The sequence below is a fragment of the Ananas comosus genome, linkage group 21, assembly GCF_001540865.1.
Source record: "Ananas comosus cultivar F153 linkage group 21, ASM154086v1, whole genome shotgun sequence".
Lineage (NCBI taxonomy): Eukaryota > Viridiplantae > Streptophyta > Magnoliopsida > Poales > Bromeliaceae > Ananas > Ananas comosus.
In genome coordinates, this window is record NC_033641.1 from 5,723,131 (window position 1) to 5,731,955 (window position 8,825).

At 43.5% G+C, this 8,825-nt stretch overlaps 1 long non-coding RNA gene across 2 annotated transcripts; it reads left to right on the plus strand.

The window, feature by feature from the left end:
• Nucleotides 512-2,082, plus strand: LOC109726693. 2 transcript variants are annotated; one of them, XR_002220585.1, is made up of 3 exons: nucleotides 512-532; nucleotides 892-1,130; nucleotides 2,038-2,082. It is a non-coding gene; the product is annotated as an uncharacterized LOC109726693 (long non-coding RNA). The 2 variants fall into 2 exon arrangements; XR_002220584.1 differs by lacking the exon at nucleotides 512-532 and adding an exon at nucleotides 671-753.

The following is an 8,825-nucleotide window of genomic DNA, read 5'->3' on the forward strand; positions in this document are numbered from 1 at the left end:
GGGTTGGTGCTGTTCCCTAGAGGACGGTTCCAACGGGAGGAAGCTGAGGGCCCGTTTAAATGGGATTTTGAGTGGGCGAGTTATTAACGTGAATGTAGTGTACCGAATTTTTAATATAGAAATAAGTGTAAATAAAAAATAGTGTTATGAGATGGGCTAAGGTGTAATTGTGCAAATGAGAGGGGCTAAGGTGTAATGGTGCAAGTAATTGAGTTTACTTGTTGGGCAAGTTTCCTATGTACCTATGTAATTGAGTTAACTTGTGGGGCAAGTTTCCTATGTAATTGAGTGAATTCTTGACCTTTTACCCCAAACCGTAGGAGAAAGAGAGGGTGGGTTTTCTCTCTTTTTCTCTTTGACTTTATGACCTCTCTTTCTCTTTGCTTCTCTTTACCAAAGAGAGGATTAGAGAAGAAAGAAAAATTAGAATTTGCTTGGTGGTGAAGCAAGCTTGGTGGAGAAGAAGGCTTGGAATTGAGTTACTTTCTTCATCTTCTTCATCACTTGGATTAGAGAAGAAAGCTTGTTTAAGGTAAGCTTCATGGGCTCTAATGGCATATAGCTAGAGATGGGTTTAAATCNCGGCCAGTGAATTGTAATACGACTCACTATAGGGCGAATTCGAGCTCGGTACCCGGGGATCCTCTAGAGTCGACCTGCAGGCATGCAAGCTTGGTGGAGAAGAAGGCTTGGAATTGAGTTACTTTCTTCATCTTCTTCATCACTTGGATTAGAGAAGAAAGCTTGTTTAAGGTAAGCTTCATGGGCTCTAATGGCATATAGCTAGAGATGGGTTTAAATCTCTTAGAATCTAGCTAGATGGAAATCCTAGTTGATGTTAGGTTGCTATTTGCTTGAATCATGAATTTATATAGTGTATTATTGCAATAGTGACCTCTAGGATTTTGGAAGAGAGCTCTTGATCATGAGAGGTTTTAATCTCAATTGATCATATGTTTCCGCAATTGAAGGTGAAACCGACGCGGAGGATCATTCGGATTGAGATTCCGTTGAGCCGGTGGTGGTCAAAGTGAAGAAAATTCTATTTTTGCTTCATTTGTCGCAGTTGGAAGAAAACAACGGCCGTAAATCGCGCTGCTAGGCTACTCGCTTCGTGTCGACATCACGAGGTGGGGGGTGCTATCCGAAATAGCCGGGTTTCATTCTATGTCTGAGTTCTACTATTATTGATCATATATCATCATGCATAGAATAGTGCGAATCCTATGAGTTGTGGTAATTTCATGCTTAGTGTAAGGGATAATGATCCATGATTGCATGATACTTGTAGGAATATCTATTTGCATGATGTTGAGATAGATGTGGACATGTATGTTGTATGAGAACTTTTATATGATGCCAATATAAATATTGTACATGTTGTATGAATTGCTAGTGGACATATGCATGTGAATATGATGTAAGAATAGACTAGATTCATGAGGAACTAGTATGTAAACCAATGACATTGTGAGAATTGGAAACTAATGCATATGTGGCCGACCTGAGCAAAGCATGCCTTGTGAGGATAGGGATATGGTACCCCTGTGGCCCTCGAATGAGAGGACTTGATCATATTCGCATTGTTTGTTATAGCTTGTGGATGGTCGCTCCTCCCAAGCAGTGAGCTCCGGAGTTGAATCACATTGAGATTGGAACGGGGGAGAGAGTCACTACGGTGCGCCCTCGGCAGACGGTCACGGTCGCGTGACAGTATGTGTGGCGAGTGATTCGACCTTCGGGCGAATCGTTTGGATTTGACACAGGCATGATCATGGCATTTCGTATATAGTTTGCATACATGACAGAACTTAAACATGTACTTGTTGACATGATTTGTAAAGGCATAGCTACACATTTGAAGCATGATATAGATGTATATGAGCAGGTTAGGCTTATTGTTTATCTATTATCTCCTTGACATATTATCATTCTATTGTTTCTATGCCTTTCTTGGACCTAGTGGGAAAATCGGCGGGGTCGGCGGCCGAACCCACTGGGAACTATGGATAATAGTTCTCTCACCCTGTTTTGCAGAGCCTAGTTCGAGCGCGTGTGTCGAGGATCGCGGCAAGGGCGTCGCGCAGTAGATAGCGTGGACCACCGGCGTTAGCTCACTACCCTCGAGTATAAAAAGGAAAGAATGATATGTAAAACCCTTTTGTGAAGAAATGTAATGTATTTGAGAGATGGTATTTTGGTTGTATGTATGAGAAGTAAAGTGAAATATGTGATGGTTCATGTGTGTGAACAAGTGATGTAATAGATAGTTTAAATTCTCTTGTATCTGTGATTGCCTCTCTCAATGTTGAATGCTAATATCACTTGTTGGATATGTATGCATAGACTTTGTTACAATTCGATCCATGTTCAAAGAATAATGTTCAATGACATTGTTCACTATTCTTTTACCCAATCTGTAGCGAAGCCCTAGAGTTCGCCAATAACTCACCTTTCAATCCCAAAGTGGGGAGGGAGCTCCAAGTGCACCCAAGCCCGGGACCGTCTGCGGACCTCCATGTGGTCCGGACCTCCAAGTGGTCCTAGTCGCACGACACTCCGGAGTACTTGACGACAATCCCCTCCATGTGGGGATATGGATGGCTATACCATCCCAAAAGCAGACTGTGAGCTAGATCTATCCTCTCCAAGTGAGGATACCCTACAACTTGGGTCAACAACCCAATCCAATCCTCTCCAAGTGAGGATGCTCTATAACTAGAGTCAACAACCCAATCCAATCCTCTCCAAGTGAGGATGCTCTTCAACTAGAGTCAACAACCCAATCCAATCCTCTTCAAGTGAGGATGCCCTACAACTAGGGTCAATATCTCAATAACTCATCGACAACCTCTCCATGTGAGGGTACTTAGGTTTACTAAGTTCTTTATCCACAAGGCATTTTCTAAGGGATTCACCTATCCCTAGGTTCTCAAACCTCTAGTGTCAAATACACTACATTAATGCCACTCGATGTGTTCTTGTTTTCCAATGTCAATTTCTCTAATCGACCAAGTTCAACATGCATAATTCATCCACTATGTTCCACAATATGGCAACATGTATAATTCTTCTATCATATGCAATATATGTCATCATGTATATGTTTCTATTTAACATAATCCACAATATGTTAATTCACAACATGTCATCATGCACATATATTACTAGCATCACATGATATGTCAACATACATATAATCATCATCCAAAGTAGTCTATACTTAGCATCTCATGCATTCTTTTAGCATTTAATTCATTATACATTTCATCTCATTGGTAGGTAATATCAACTACATAATATGTTTCAAGCATTCATATTATCATGTAAGCCTACCAATACAACTATATGCATCAATGTGAATTCATATGTTTCTTAAACATAAAGGGCGACCTAGTCGCTTCGGTAAGCACAACCCACCTCAAATCGCTTTCCGATTGCTTGTCGACATTTGCAATCGGCCTCCCGCGGCACCCGTGACCCGGTTCGGCCCGAACTCTCACGCGACCACCCGAACGGCCACCAATCCGCGATACGTCTGTTCTGGAGTTTATTCCTCGATACAACGATGCTCCAGATCCGTTTTCGTGATTTTTGGGCGTCTATTCCGTGTGCTGCTGCTATCTGTACCAAAACAGACTATTTCGTCAATATCTTTGCGTACACTCGTCGGATTGTCGAACCGAGCGCACCAACGCGTTCGTTATACCCCCAATTAGGTTTGTATAGGGTCAATTGATATCAAAACCCCTCATGAGCAAAAGCCCTCTTTTTGGAGTCCTAAAACCTCACTATTGCAATTAGCTTCATACAAGCATTAACCCGAGCAATAAATGAGATTAATTACTTCTAGAGCATCATTAAGTTCCATTTCTAGAGTATAAAACCCTAATCCAAGCATTCTTCTATGAGAAGGCAAAGAGCTTACCTCTACTAAGCTCTTTCTCTAAGCTAAGGAAGAAGACAACAATGGTGATCCTCCTTCAAGCTCCAAATCTCCACCAATCCTCCTCTTGATTCCACTTCTAGAGAGAGGGAGAGCTTCTAGAGAGAGAGAGGGAGAGTGTTCGGTGGTTGCAAATGAGAGAAATGAGAGGGGATGAGTTCTACACCCCTCTATAATAGCTTAACTCATGCAACAATTACAAAACAGCCCCTCAACTTTGTGTTTTATGCACTGCCCGCGCGGGGTCATTTTTTGTATAAGGGACCGGCCCTCTATACAAATGGGGGACCGGTCCCCGTAAGTCCAGAATTTCAGCATTTTTAGGACTTAGCCAAATTTCAGCCTTTTTCGTTTTTTTTCTGTTTTCGCTCGTTTGACCTCCGATTCTTTTCAAATCGAACCGAGACTCTCCAAACATGTTTTTGAGCGTGTTTTCATCATCTTTTCATCCACGCTAATGCCGGATTCAGTTCATGGTCAAACATAGCCTTTCGGGTTCCGTTTTCGCGCCTACGCGCACCAAAACGCCCGTATGCTCCCGAACTTCACCGAACTTCACCGGAACCATTCAAATGGTTTTTCAAACCAATGTACACCGTAACTTCATAATTTTAGAAGTCCGGTACCTTACAATTGCACAAATCGGAAGATAGACGGTCGCAATCCTCACTCGAAGATGCCGGCCTTGTCCTCGTCGTCCCGCACGATGAAGGGCACGCAGTGTAGAAGCCGAGAAAACTCCCTCTCAAACTCGGCTACGGTCCGGTCTCCCTGGCGCAAGTTGCGCAAGTCCTGCTCCATCTTTCTTTTGACACCGTCAAGGAAGTAGTGCGCCAAAAGAAGCTCCTTGAACGTCTTCCAAGAGATAGCCACGACGTCCGTGCTGGTGTTCTCCTGAATGTCCAACCACCAGAGGTAGGCCTCGCCGTCCAAGTGGTGTGTGGCGAGCCAAACTCAATCCCTCTCCTCCATGAAGGTGTCGCGGAAGAGCTTCTCCATGTGCATCAACCACTTCTCCACGATCCAGTGGTCGACCTTCTCTCCGTCGAAGATCCGGGGACTGCACCTCCTGAACTCATTAAGGCGATCCATGAGCCGATCCCGCTTTGCTCCCTCAACTAATGCGGGAAAAACTGCCCCCGCCGGAGGCACCTGAGCTGGTGGTGCCACACAATCTCTTCCCGAGGTGCGACTGCAGGTGTCGTCCGAGATGTGTCGAGGACGGGGGACGACCCCCTGGGTGCGACCACATCCACAGGCGCCGGTGGTGTAGGAATCTTATAGGTTGCTTCATACAATGCCAACCGGAGTTGGCAACTCGAAGTTGAGTTGATCACCGCCCCCCGGGTTTGTTCTCGGTGATCAACATACGATAAAATTAGGCTTCGCCGCTTGAGAACATCTGTGGCATAGCAACCGGGGGGAGAGACCGAATGTGTAACACACTGGACCTTTGCAAATTGCGAGGCTCGAGTGATTGGATGTGTTTCGAGCTTCTCCACACTTGGTGGAGGGTCGTAGAATATTTTCCGACCTAAGAAGTTCGAAAACTTGAGTTCCGGACGAGTCCTGAGAGTTTTCACTCTCGGGGACCGGTCCCTGAAAGGAAAGACCGGTCCCCCAGTGAGCAGTGTTGTGCTGTCGGCGAGGCAACCGGTCCCTGGCGGGCGAAACCGGTCCTCGAGCGCGCCTTCGCAGTGAGAGACCGGTCCCGCGTAGGGAGAGACCAGTTCCCGAACGTTGGTTTTTCGGATTCACAGCGAGAGACCGGTCCCTGCTGGGGAGAGACCGGTCCCTCTGGGCGAAAACTGCCCAAACCGGGCTGATGTAATATTGGTTTTTTTGAGGGGCCTCTTGGGATTTTGTTGCAATAGATGGTCTATATGACCCATCCACCCTCTCTTCTCCTCATTTCCCTCCTCACACTCTCCCCACACCCTTGCTAGAGAGAGAAGAAGGAGAAGAAGAGGAAGGAGAAGAAGAGGAGAAGGATCTAGCTTGGGCTTGAAGCATTCCTTTGCCTTTCTTCCTCTTCCCACCTTGTTGGTGCTTGAAGGCTTGGACTTGGAGCTTGCAAAGGAGAAGATCTTCACCCTTGGAGCTTGGATTGGAGTTCTCTTGAGGTTGGTTGTTTGTTTCTTCCCTCTAGACCTAGCTTTGATGGATTTTAGGGGATGAAACCCTAAAATGGGAAATCTAGGGTTTATTTGGGGCTTTTTGATTGAAGGCTTTTTGGGCTAATCTAATGAGATTAGAACCTTGGTTTAGGTTGCTTTGGAAGGATCCTAGCCTTCTTTTGGAGCTTGAGAGAGAGATTCTACTCCTTAGGTGAGTTTTTGCTCTATTCTTGTGATTGTTAATGTTTGAGCTAGAGTTGCTCGTAATGCTTGTATATCTCTTCACTGATCACTTTTAGGGTATTTTGAGACTCGTGAACAACTTCGTTCGGCGAAACGAAGCCTTACGCGACGGTTTGGTGGGTTTGACCTAGCCTTTAATATGAGAAATTCTCATATATGGTGATAAATGCTTCGTAAATTGGAAAAGCATGCATATTCACACTAAATGTATTTATTATGATTTTTGGAAGGCTTAAGATGCCTATGTTACATGTGATGAAATTTTGAGTCTCCTTGTAGTAGAGGATAGCATATAAGGCTTATGCGGGATTTTTGGCATTCTTATATGGAATCATGTTCCTTGTAGTATAAATGAGCTTGGATTCATGTATCTAAACCTAATTTTAATTGAGACATGAAAGATAACAAAATTTGCCATAAAGAGGCACCGAACTTGAATGTCATATGATTTAGAGAGCTAATGTCATCAAGCGGCGTTGAGCTCGGGACATGGTTGAACCTAGTGAATAGGGCCATTGAGGGATTGGAAACATGTTGAACATTAAATTGTCTAAGTGTCATCAAGGGGCACTAGGCGTAATAAATGTTGGAACTTCACTTTGTGACTTAGAACTAGATCTTCGGGATGCTAGTGACTATACCATGTTAGAGACATGATGATTGGATACTTGAGACGTTGACTACGCTTGCTTGCCATTTGTGCTCATTCGCACATGCTTGTGAGGGTCGCTCCCTACAAGCCGGCACTCCGGAGTTAGCCTACGCGACTTATGTTCGCTCGTGCGGTATTGAGAAGCCTACGGGGTCGAGTGGGACAGACACATTCCAAGAGTAGGGATGTTGGGCTACCATAGGCACTTAGGCGACACAAGCTGGACTACCTTTCGTAGGTCCTTAATTGGAAATGAAAATCGACACAGGGTTGAGAATGAATAATCACTACTAGATAGGATTAGTAGTTGGATTACTATGACATGCTTGTAGCATAGTGTTGAGACAGGTAGTATACTTGATAGTCTTATTTATTGCATCATAGTATACTCACTACCATGATAGAGCATATTCTTCGTACATTGTCATAGTAGATCATGTTACCTACTTGCTCGTTATGTTGGGATATATTATTCATGCTTTGATATACTTCATTTGGATATAGTAAATGTACAACCATTTGACATCTTGCTTATGTGCAACATAGTAGTTTAGCATTTTATTTTGCTTTCTTAAATGCAAACCGTTTATTATCATTATAATTATCATAGCTTTTGGACTTACCCTTTTCTTTTGGGGCCTAGTGGTGCATTGTGCTGAGGTCAGTAATTGCCCACTGGGAACTATAAATTATAGTTCTCACGCCCTCGTTTTCTTGATGTTTTTCAGAGCCTTCCACGCCGGGAGAGGCTAGGAACCGCGGGAAGAGAGTTGCTTCGATCTAGCTTCCTTCGGGGACGATTTGATAGGTGGTCTACCTCTCGTTATTTTATTTTGTGAGAGGTTGAGAGTTGTACCCGTATATGTATAGAGACCACCCTTCTTTTGGATTTATGTATTTTTTTTGAGGAGTTTGCTTTGTATCACCCTTGTGCTTTACTATTATGGATTAGTATGTTTCCTTTCTTTTTGTTTTAGATGATAGAACTTTACTCGCTCTGATATCATTAGATGTTATTCATTCCTAATCGTTGTGATTCTTGCTTTTACTTTCGCTTTTATTTTAGACGCCTTATGTCACGCCCCGCGACCTGCCAATTTGGCCAGATCCGGGCACGTCGATCAGACGCCGAACGGACAGCACCTCTCCTGTCCGCCCAAGGCTCAACGACAATATCATGTACAAGAATTTCCAGGAGAAATTCATTCAACATACATGATACGACAAAGCACCACTAGTGCTATACAATTAAGAGCAAGGATCACAAGTAACATACAAGTGAAATAAAGAGAGATACATCTAGCTATTACATTCATTCAACCTCATTTTTCATATTGATTTACATTTTCATCTTCCCAAATGAATACATATTCTTCTCATAATACAAAATGGCTCTCCAAATGCATAAGTAACTTCCAAATACATTTACATCTCTATGTACACGAGGGTACTCTAATGCATAAGGAAAGCTACTAGCTACTAGGGCGCTGTGCCCTTACCACGGTCCTCTGCCGGTACGCTCTCGTGTGTACCTATACCCCAAAACCACACGGGGTGAGAACTATAATGCGTTGATATGCAAGTTTATCCTACGACGATAAGAAGAGAAAGACGAAGATCATAAAAGGAATGAATACAATATTGTTGATTATGATAAGACAAAATTGGTGCTGAAAAATGATTTTTTCCTCGTTAAACTCTGATTGTATTTATTTTGTTTCCTGCTGCACTTCTTTGTATTGAGGCATAGAATATTAGTAGCAATGTATTTCTAATGTTACGGTCCCCTATCTATCTACTGTGCCAGCTTTGGAACCGTGAAAGTGATCGGCCGGGTCGCGGCGCGACCACTGGAACGTATATTTGA